The sequence below is a fragment of the Rhipicephalus microplus genome, unplaced genomic scaffold (assembly GCF_043290135.1).
Source record: "Rhipicephalus microplus isolate Deutch F79 unplaced genomic scaffold, USDA_Rmic scaffold_12, whole genome shotgun sequence".
NCBI lineage: Eukaryota > Metazoa > Arthropoda > Arachnida > Ixodida > Ixodidae > Rhipicephalus > Rhipicephalus microplus.
Window position 1 is genome coordinate 29,295,001 of NW_027464585.1, and position 11,436 is coordinate 29,306,436.

Below are 11,436 nucleotides of genomic sequence, written 5' to 3' on the forward strand. Positions count from 1 at the left end.
TTTTGAATGATCGGCATCTGCTAAGGGCACCTACCAATACCCCGAACGCAAATCTAACGACGAAAAAAAAACTCGGCACCTTGTAAGCAATCAAAGGCGTCATCAATCCTGGGCACCGGGTATACGTCTTTGCGAGTGATCTTATTTATGCGCGTGTATGCCACACAGAAGCGAATTGAATCATCCTTCTTCTTAACAAGAACAACAGGTGATGCCCGTGTACTTTGGTAATGTCGGATAACGTCGCGCCCGAGCATATCGTCAACCTGTTCGGTAATAACCTGACGTTCCGTGACGGAAACACGGTATGGTCGCTATCGTACAGGCACGTTGGAACCTGTGTCGACGCAGTAAAAAAATAAACTGGGAGTTTGGCCAAGGGTAGTTTGAGCAGCGTCAAAGGATTCGCGGAACTTCTAGAGCAGCTGGAGGAGCTCAGAGCGTTCAGATGGCGATAGTTCATCGGAGATCAATGAATTGAAAAGCTCGGAAGGTGCTACATTGAAAGGGTGGAGGGAAGTGATGGCGTCGTAGTCACCGGAACAATCTGGCAGCATGGTAAAAATTTGTTCTTTATCAATGGCATGCATGTGTCCAAGAGATTCACCTTGAAACAGTTCGAGGGGGTAGGGAAGAGTATTGATGAGGCAGACAGCACTGTTTCCTTCAGAAATGGAAAGGGTTGAATAAGGCAGAACATGTGACCTTCGACTAAGGAAGAGGCTTGGTGGTTTAAAGAAAGCAGCTTCGTCCCTAATGCCGTCACGGAACACGGGGAGCAACACAGCTGCTGTCGGGGGAATTTCAGTGCCTTCTTTCACGACGAGTTTGTGTACGGCGAGCTGAATGTGGTCGGTTGGTTGGTCGTAAAACGGGAAAAGTTCAAGTTCCGATCTTGCACAATCAATAACGGCGTGATTATGCGATAAAAAATCCCATCCAAGTATGATATCGTGTGAGAATAACAAAAGGACAATAAACCAAACAGTGTGGGTTCTTTCGCGATGATCAGTTGGACAGTACAGGCGGCTACAGGCTAAACCGGGTCTCCTTCGCTGTTTGCAAGTACATCAATCAAGAGGCGTAGTCACTTTTCGGAGCTTGAGGTCGCTTGGTGTCTATCGCGGAAACGCAGCGCCGGTGTCAACTAGAGCATATGCACGATTACCTTATACAAAAATTTCGACAATATTCGACGGCAATGTCCGAGGACTTGAACATTTCTACAGCGCAGTTCTTGCCTCCTGAACTGCGGCGGTTAGTTTCCCTCGTATTCAGGAGCTGGCCGACGACGCATGGATGACAGGGATCGACGACGGGGTGAAGGTGAGCGACCAGACATAGTACATGGATATTCCTGTGAAGACGAGCTTGACTAAGGATAAGAATTTTCCAGAGGAGATCGAGGAAGGTTCATGAAGCTGTTCTGTGTCCGGGCGTTGTGTATCCAGGCAGGCGATGACGGCAGTATCGGGCGATATAGCCAGGAACGCTCCACGCAAAACAGATGGGCCGGCCGCGCGTTCTCCAAGTATTGGCGACGATGGGAGCAGCCCATGCGGCGGGCGGGTGAGTTGAGGCTGTGGTAGCAATGGGAGGAACCCGGGCGGTGAACGGCTGACTCGGGGCTGAGGTATGCGGCAGTCCCTGGAACGGCGGGGGCTGCTGTAGCTGCTGCCGCTTTAGTCCCTCAACGCAAGAGGCGCGATGACGGGGGGCTGCTGCAAGGGCACCGACATAGCCTCGGAAATCTGCTCCTGGACCACCTGTCGGAGCCTGGGAGCCAATAGTGGTGGGTGTCGCAGTGGCTGTTGCTGCTGCGACACCCACCACCGCCTATGGCTTCATGATTTAAAGCCCCTCAACCACTACAAAAGGCACTCACATCACTGCGCCTATTCCCTTGAAGGGACATTAAAGTCAAATCACAATTTACGTCAGAATAAAAGCTCAGTGTATGACAACATCTAAAATGGCAACATTATCAACACCAGTGCTCTACTTACCGAGAAATTAATGTAAATGCACAAGAGCACAGGCGCCACAGTAGGACATTTTCGAAATGATCCGAATGACAGACGGACCACCTCCAATTATTCCCTAGTAATTGATCTAACTGCACTAAATACAGAACATTCCGTGCATTAAGAGACCCAATAAAATGCTGCTTGTTAGTTTCTGTTTGATTAATGGAAAAAAGAACTGCAACACATTAGTATGGGGAACGGCGCCTATGGTTCAAAAACTCAAATTTCGCGTGCTTGGATGTATGGATGGATATGGCTGTACCCTGTAGATCGGCCGGTGGCCAGCGCCACCAAGCCGTAACACTTGATGAACCAAAAACTAGACTTTTTTTCCCTCAAATAGTGAGGTTGAACATTCGTACTTTGCAGCGAAGGGTTCAATTTTCGCTCGTGCCTTGACTTTAGCCACCTATCAGATAACCTCCTTCTAGTTGGGTGGTGGTGGTGAAAACATTTAATAACCATTAAATGGTTACAGAGAGGTGATTGGGTTGGGGCCTTATTGGCCTCCTACCCTCACAGCACTAGGTGGAACCCCTATTCCGGGGCTCCACTGGCAAGCAACGCCGCCCGCGCACGTTGAACCAGAGCCTCTTGGGCCTTCAGGTCTTGACAGCCGAGCAGGGCCGCCTCCCAGTCCTCTCTCGTGGGATTGGGGTTGGGGGGGATAGATGGATTAGACTGGCACGCCCAGACGATGTGAAAGGTGTCAGCCACCTCACCACAGAACTGGCACGTGCCATCAAAGGATGAATTGAAATGCTTTAGCACCGCCGGGCACAGTACAGTATTGGTAAACAGTTTTAAAAGGAGGCGCTCGTCAGCGCGATGCAGTCCCTTACAAGGGTCTGGATAGCGCCGGTGCTCCTCCTTGTAGTAATTGGTAATATCTTTGAATGAAAGGGCCGAATTGTCTGATTGCGAGTAGGCTTCCAAAGACAGGGAGATAGCCCGGGAAGAGAGTGCGCGGGCGGCCTGATCGGCCTGTTCGTTACCCCTGAGTCCTTGGTGACCGGGTGCCCAAACCAGATTTCGCGGAGTTGGATTAACGTATCGGCAGCTAGGTTCTAGTATGCGCTGAGCAAGCGGTGAAGCCCACCCTAGCTGATAGTTCCGACAGGCCCCTCGTGAGTCGGTGATGATATGTTTAGAAGAGGGATAGGTGAGAGCCAGAGCGATGGCAACCTCCTCCGCGTGTGTTGCGCTGTAGGCTTTGAAAGTGAGCCCGTTTACGGTGTTTGCGTTGTGTATGACTGCGGCAGTATACCACCCCCCATGGTGCGGGCCGGCAACGTCCACGTAGCACACGTGTTCCTCTTGACCAAAGTGTCGCTGCAACGCTTCCGCGCGCGCCTGGCGGCGACCACTGTGGTTTTCTTTGGACATGTTGCGGGGAAGGGGTCGGACCTGGAGGGCGCGTCTCCAAGGTTCTGGCACTCTCACCCTTTCCTCAATATAGTAATCGTGTTTGATGTGTATTCGGTCCAAGAGGCGGCGACCGGAATGGGTCTGTGCAAGGCGCGTGTATTGGTTAACGAGGTGGGCTTCTCGAAGTTCCCGGTAGGTATTCACCACGCCTAGGGCCAGAAGTCTCTGGTTGGACGTGGTGATAGGGAGGTCGAGAGCCCGCTTGATAACTTTACGGTGGATGACCTCGAGTTGATCATCCTCGTGTTTGCGTAGGTGCAAGTAGGGAGTCGAGTAGAGTATTCTACTCGTTACGAAAGCATGGGCAAGCCGCATTGCATCCCTGCTTCGTAATCCGCCCCGCTTGTTGGAGACCCGGCGGACCATACGGCCCACCTGGTCTCCCACCGTGCGAAGTTTGGCTATTGTGGTGTCGGCCTTGCGTTGGTGGTGTATGAAGAGGCCAAGGACGCGGATCTCCTTGGCCTCACGGATCGGTCCCGAGGGAAGACTGATATGGAGCTGAGTTGTGTCCTGAGGGGAGGGACGTACGTGCACAAATTCTGACTTAGCCGGGGCACACTGGAGTCCGCAGTAGGTTGCGTAGTCGTCGACTACAGTCGCTGCTGCTTGCAGGCATGACTCCATGTGACCCAGGTTACCTTGCGTGGCCCAGATCGTGATATCATCCGCGTAAAGAGCGTGATGTATCCCTGGTAAAGAAGCCAATTTGGGGGGAAGATGAAGCATGGCTATATTAAATAGGAGAGGAGAGAGGACCGCGCCTTGAGGAGTTCCCCTCGAGCCGATGACGTAAGGCCCATGTTCCTCATCTTGTATGCGTATGTAGGCTCGACGGTCTGTAAGAAACTGTCTAACATAATTGAATGTTTTATAACCACAGTTGGTCTGACTGAGGTGGTCAAGGATTACCTCATGCTTCACGTTGTCGAATGCTCCTTTAAGATCCAAGGCCAGGACTACCTTGTCATTGTGGGGGCATTCAACAGGATCTAATATGTCATGGTGGAGCTGTAGAAGTATATCCTGGGCTGACTTCTGAGGGCGGAATCCAAACATGGTGTCCGCAAAAGTGTGCTGTGTTTCTAGAAACTCGGAGAGTCTGTCGCGCACCATCGTTTCCATCAGCTTGCCGACACAAGACGTGAGGGAGATGGGGCGAAGGTTCTCCACGTCAATAGGTTTACCTGCCTTCGGGATGAAGGTCACGAGAGCTGATTTCCATTCAAGAGGGAGAGGAGTTTCTCCGTCCCAAATGCTATTGATGTATTTGAGGAGCGTGGCGTAGGCTGCGTCGGGAAGATTGGCCAACAGTTTGACCGTAACCTGGTCACGCCCTGGTGCAGTGCCACGCTTCATCTTGCGTAAGGCCGCCTGGAGGTCGTGGAGCTGGAACGGGGTGTCCAACTGCGTGTTCTTTTTGCCTGCGTAGGAGTATGCGGCCGTCCGGGGGTCCTTGGTGGTGCACAGGTATCGGTCCCTGAGCGTGTTTGCCAGCTGTGTTGTCGTTCCTGTAAAGTTGTGCATGACCTTATGTAAGTGACGTTGAGTTTCCGTGCGTGTTTGTGTTGGATCGATGAGAGCGCGAAACAGGCGCCACGTGTTGCGACCAGACATCTGGCGTGCAGCCGTGTTGCACCTGTCCACCCAGTTAGTGTCGGCTAGCTGAGCAGCATATTCCGCAGCTTGCTCCGTGAGTTCTAGGATGCGTTTCTTGAGGCGTCTGTTATGTTTCTGTTTTTTCCATCGTTTGGTGAGGCTGCGGCGGGCCTGCCAAAGATGGAGGAGGTGGTTGTCTACGTCCGTTTGAGTTTCCGTGAGCTGTATCAGCTGTTCGTGTTGTTTCAGTGTAGACGTCAGTGATTTAGACCAGGTGTCGTATCCCGACTGGAGAGGGTCTACAATAGGTAGAGTGGTGCGGAAAGTTGTCCAGTCTGGGATACGAGCTTGTGTAAGTGGGCGTTTTAAGGGACGCATGTACACAGTTGTGTTTAATACACAATGATCACTACCGAGAGTGTCCTGTGTGTTCAGCCAGTCGGCATGGCGTATGTTGCGTGTAATTGTGAGGTCCGGGCAAGTATCTCGTTGAACAGAGTTGCCTACACGTGTTGGGCTGGCGGGATCAGTGTGGAGGGTGAGTCCAAGTGTAGAAAGAAGTTCCGCAAGCTTCCTTCCACGCGTGTCCTCTCGTGGGTAACCCCATAACCTGCTTGGGGCATTGAAGTCGCCGACGATCAGGAGGGGGTCTCGTCCTGCCACCTGCATAGCTTGTGTGAAAGTTTCGCTGAACGTGACGTTCTTAAGCTTTGGGGGACAGTAAATGTTTAAAATATGAACAGGTGGGTCAGATCGCCTTATAGGCAGCACCGACACCATTGTGTATGGGAAAGGCGGTGTTGTGGGGAGTGTGACTTCCTGGGCGGTATATTGCTTGTGAACAAGTATACATGTCTCCGGGTTGTGTTGAAATGTAGTGTAATTTGTGAGTTTGACGTCCCAGCCGGGTTCCTGAAGGGCAACAACGGCAACAAGGAACTCAAAGGTCTCAAGATAGAGGCGGAAATGAGCCCGCTTCTTGTGGTTCTTGAGACCTCTGCAGTTCCACTGTGTTAGTAACAACGGCTGAGTTGCTCTGGCTCGCGACCTAGGGTTGGAGGCCATGTTCGGAGATAGAGGGTGGGGTTGTGTTGTTAAGATTACTCAGTTCACCAGCACCCTGTGCTGACGTACTGGAGTCTTCAGAAAAGTCCGACTCATCTGGAGTCACTCTGTTAAATTTTGAGGGGCGATTAACGTCCCTAATTGGCCCTACGCGCTTGAGGACGCGTGGATTGTCTTGTATCCACTTTTGGATAATGTGAGTTACTGTTTGTGTCACCTGTGCGATGACAGTCTCCATATGACGCGCGATGGTGTCGTGGATAATTTTGGGGAGGTCGGCCAATTGTGTTTCTATGGCATTCACCTGGGTCTCCAGGGCCGCGACGCGACTCTCTACAGTAGTAGGAATCTCCCTGTCTGTTATATTTTCCTCTTCGTCGCTCAACGAGGGTTTAGTAGTGAGATTGGTTTTGAGCGAGTCAAGTTCGCTGGCTAGTTTTTCATTCTGAGATCGCAAAAGGGCGAGCTCATGCCTGAGTTTTTGTGTTTCGGTAGTGCTTGTGGCAGAAGGAGGTGGAGAGGAGAGAGAGGAGGGAGAGGAGGCGACCTCCACCCAACTGCCCACCTTGGGTTGGTTGCGTGCAGCGTTGCCAGATGGAGCGCCGAGAGCTGGAGATTCCGCCGCGCCAGGTGGTAGCGTTGCCGTTGCTGCTTTGCCAGGAATTGGCGCTTTGCCAGTTGACCGGTGCTTTGGTTTTGTTGGGGTCCCCGATGTCCTGGACCCTGGTTGCTGAAGCCTGATGAATTTTTCAGTGCATTCGCGGGAGCTGGTGAGGTGCGGACCCCCGCAAACTATGCACGTTGGGTTGCATTCGTGGGGGGCCATCCCCTCAGGACCAGCGCCCACGTTTTGGCCACAAAGGCTGCATCTTTCGGTGACCGGGTTGGGACAGATATCCGCCCGGTGCCCCAGTGCACCACAGCGGTAGCACGCTGGCACTGTCTTCTTGTACTCCCTGACGGGAGTCAGTTCTGCGTTATAGTGGACGAAACGCGGAACCTTCCTTCCCGCGAAAGTCAACACAGCTACGTTGGAGTTCCCCAGCTTGCGCGCATAGACTAGTTCACCGCCACGCCACTGCACACTATGTTTCAGAGACGCACTGGTTTCGAGGTTGTGCACAGAAATCACGCCGCGACACACATCACCGGTGAGCTTGAGGTGACCGCGAAGCGGCAGCGGTCCTTTGCTGGTGTTGATTTGAAAGTCCGACAGCAGTTTCTGAGCCACCTCGTTATTCTGCGTGCCACAGATGATGATGTTTTGCTCCCAATTGGGAGAAATGCTGATGTCATTCATGTGCTGCCTTCCGATGAGTTGGGAAATGGCAGCGCCGAGCTCACCTTGTTGAAACGCTGCCTTGAGGGCTACTGTGATGCGTGGCTTGAGCACGATCACGTAGTCGCCAGGATTCATCCTGACCGTTGGTTTCGGCGTCCACTTGGAGACTGGTGAAGTCTTTTGTGGAGCTTTAGGAGATGGAGCACGAGCGTCTCCAGTGGCTGAATTGTTGAGAGGAGTTTTCAGTGCAGACGCTCCTTCCGCGTTTCTTCGGCGGCGACGCCGACCCTCGACGAGTTGAAAAATGTCGGCTTGCTCCACCGAAATGGTGGATGGGCCGTCGTCTGATGGATTTGTCGGGATATACGACCACGACAGAGTCGTAGGGTCGTAGCCACGTTGTTCAGGCAGCGCCATGTTGAGGAGTTGACCGAGCGGCGTCTCCGCATCCAGCAGCGGCGGAGCCGCCGCCGTGAGGCTTAGCTCGTTCGCTACGTTGTGATGCAAAGTTGCTCGAAGTGGCCGAAAATTGGGCGTACCTGGGTGAGATCGGTGTCCCCAGAATCTTGCTGACTTGGCAGATGCAGTCACACAAGTTTTAGAGCAGCCACATTGAAGAGAGCACGGTTCCAGCCGAAAATCGACGGAGCCGATGAGCGTCGCGTCCGATCACTTCGCGAAGCGCCCGCGTCTCCTCCTTCTAGTTAATTTCACCTGCTTAAAGTCTATTTTGCCCTCATTGCCCCTAAATCCCAGTGCTTTGAAAAACTCTGCGCCATCAACCTGAACTACAGGGTGAAGCCCTTTAGAGAACATTATCAAGTGTTCGGCAGTTTCTTATTCCTCTTCACACGCACTGCATACCGTGTCTACCCCTTCGTATTTGGCCCGATATGTCTTTGTTCACAATACTTTCGTACAGGCCTCAAATAGTAGAGAACTACCGCGAGTATAATCATAGATCCTTTCCTTGGCTATTTCCTGCTTAACAGTTTGATATATCTCTAGTGCGGACTTCCTAATCATGCCAATTCTCCACATATCTGTCTCAGCTTCCTTCATCTTCTTCTTAACCGATAATTCTTTTTGGTTTGGCCCCCTGCTGTTTTCCAAGTATTTACCAGTCAATTTTCTGGTTCGCTTCTGCCATTTTGTATCGACATTCTTCATGTACAAGTAGCTGAATACCTTCCTAGCCCAACGCTCCTCCCCCATTTCTTTCAATCGCTTCTCAAATTTTATCTTGCTGCTAGCTTCCCTGCCCTCAAATGATGTCCATCCCATATCACCTTGTACTCCCTGATTTTGTGTATTCCCGTGAGCTCCTAAGGCAAGCTTACCTATTCCACGTTGCTTAATTTATAATCCTGTTTGAACTTCTGATCTCATGCACAAGACCGCATTGCCGAACGTCAGACAAGGAACCATGACCCCTTTCCAAATTCCTCTCACAGCATTATACCTAATGTAATTCCACAGTGCCCTGTTTTTCATTACTGCTGCATTCCTGTTACCTTCAGTCGTCACGTATGTTTCGTGTTTCCTTAGGTACTCGGCCCCATTGCTTATCCATACGCCCAGATATTTGTATTTATCTGTTATCTCTGGCGTGACCTCCTATATTCTAAGCTCACTATCTTCATTGTCATTAAAAATCATGACTGCTGATTTTTCCTTACTGAATCTGAAATCTAACCTCTCTCCCTTATTACCGCAGATGTTCACCAATCTCTGCAAATCTTCCTTGTTGTCGGCCATTAGCACTATATCATCTGTGTACATCAATGCTGGTAGTGCCTGTTCAATGAATCTTCCTTGTTTGACGAAAGAGAGGTTGAAGCCCAGTCCACTTCCCTCTAATTTGGCCTCTAATCCTTGTAGGTACATCATGAATAATAAGGGTGACAGAGGAAACCCCTGCCTAAGCCCCCGTTTCACCTCTGTGGGCTTAGATACCTGTTTTTCCCACTTTATAACTACCTTGTTACTTTTATAGATCTCCTTTAAGAAATTAATGACTGCATCTTCCACGCCTAGTGTGTCCAGTATTCCCCACAATTCCTCTTGAACCACGCTACCCTACGCTCCCTTGATATCCGAAAATGCTAGCCACAGGGGCCTGTGTTCCTTTTCTGCTATTTCGATGCGCTGCGTCAGTGAGAACAGATTGTCTTCCAACTTCCTGTGTTTCCGAAACCCATTCTGCAGTTCCCCCAGCACCCCCTCATCCTCTATCCATGCCTGCAGTCTTTCCTTTATAATCTGCATCGCCAGCCTGTAGACCACTGATGTCAATGTTATAGGACGGTAGTTGTTTATGTCAGCTTTGTCCCCCTTTCCTTTATAGATTATGCTCATCCTGCTAAGTTTCCATCCATCGGGAACTTCTCCATCAATTATTACTTTGCTCACTGCCTATCTCAAAGCCTGCTTAGACTTCAGACCTAATGTCTTTATCAGCATAATTTGAATGCCATCTGGGCCTGTTGATGTACTACTAGGAACCCTTTTCTCAGCCCTTTCCCACTCTTGTTGTGAAAATGGATCCATTGCGCCACTTGATTAATCCTAGTCTATTGTGATGCATAAAGCACTTCTGTGTTGAAATTTTTCTGTCACCATTGTTATTATATATTCAATAGCTTCATCCCCTTCTAGCCTAGCACCTTGAGCTGTAGTTATAAACCTCTGCTCTAGGCTCGTCTCATTTCTCAGGCAGCTTACATGGTTCCAAAATTTCGCAGCTGCCTTTCTATCTTCTTTATGTACTTCTACCAGCCACTGGGCTCCCTTCCTTCTAATATTTTCATTGATCAGAAGAGATACATCCTTTCTACAGCTTAGAAAGATTTCCCATTTTCTTTCAACATCATCTGTCGGTTCACCCCGCTGCTTAGCATGTCTGTGTTCCCTAGAGGCTTCCTGACGTTTTGCTATGGCTCTCTTAACTTCCTCATTCCACCAACTTTTGGGTTTGTGTCTTCTTTTTCGGGGTGACTTGTCATGTGCCTTAGCAAGCTCTAGCTCAAACAGTCTAATTAGATTCGTGTATGTCCACACTGTTTTATTATCTTCAGTTATTACTTACTCAATTTGTTTAGTGGCTATTTCAATTTGCCTTTCTGTCGCGTCTCTCATAATCATATGGTGCTTTTGGGACGTTAAACCCCACAAATCAATTTGCCTTTCCGAATAAAAATTATCCTGTAGTTGCTCATCTTGTCTCCTTCCCACTTTCGCTGTTCTTCCAAAACTTAGCTAGATATGTTTGTGATGACTACCCAGACTTCTGGAGCGACCTTCATCTATGTGCATTCCCCTGAGCTTATCATACATCCTATGTGACATCAGTGCGTAATCTATCGTCGACTGCAGCCTTCCTACCTCTCATGTTATTTGCACTTCACACTTCTCGGTATTGTTGCAAATGATCAAATCCAGCCTTTCACGCATATCCACGATCATTTTCCCTGTCGGGTCGGTATACCCATCTATATCTTATATGTGTGCATTCATATCTCCTAGAATACTTATCTCGCACTCTCCTCCTAACTCCTAAATGCCCTTTGATATACACTCTACAATTGGCTGGTTTTCTTCTCTGGCCTTTGCTCCCGTCCACAAGTACACGAAACCAAGGAGTGTCATTTGCCCTGCCAGTTTCCCTTTTAGCCATAAATGTTCCTTGCACTCCTGCTTGACCCTTTGCCTGTCTGTACATTTATGATGAATGCCTCAATACCACCCCCTTTTCTGCTGCCTTCTGTTCTATTACAATATTCCCACGCATAGTCCACATTGTTAGGAGGTTGTTCCATGTCCCCGAGATGTGTTTCTACAAAACCGTATACCATCGGCCTCTCCTCCCTTAGCTGTTCTTCTATTTCTTCCCACTTCCGCCTGTTCCTACCGCCCTGCATCTTAATATACCCTATGTCTGAATTGGCTCGGCGCTCGTGGCTACGTTTATTTCTGCTCCGGACCCTACCTATCTTAGATACAGGTGCCACTTTGGAATCGTATCTGCCCATACCA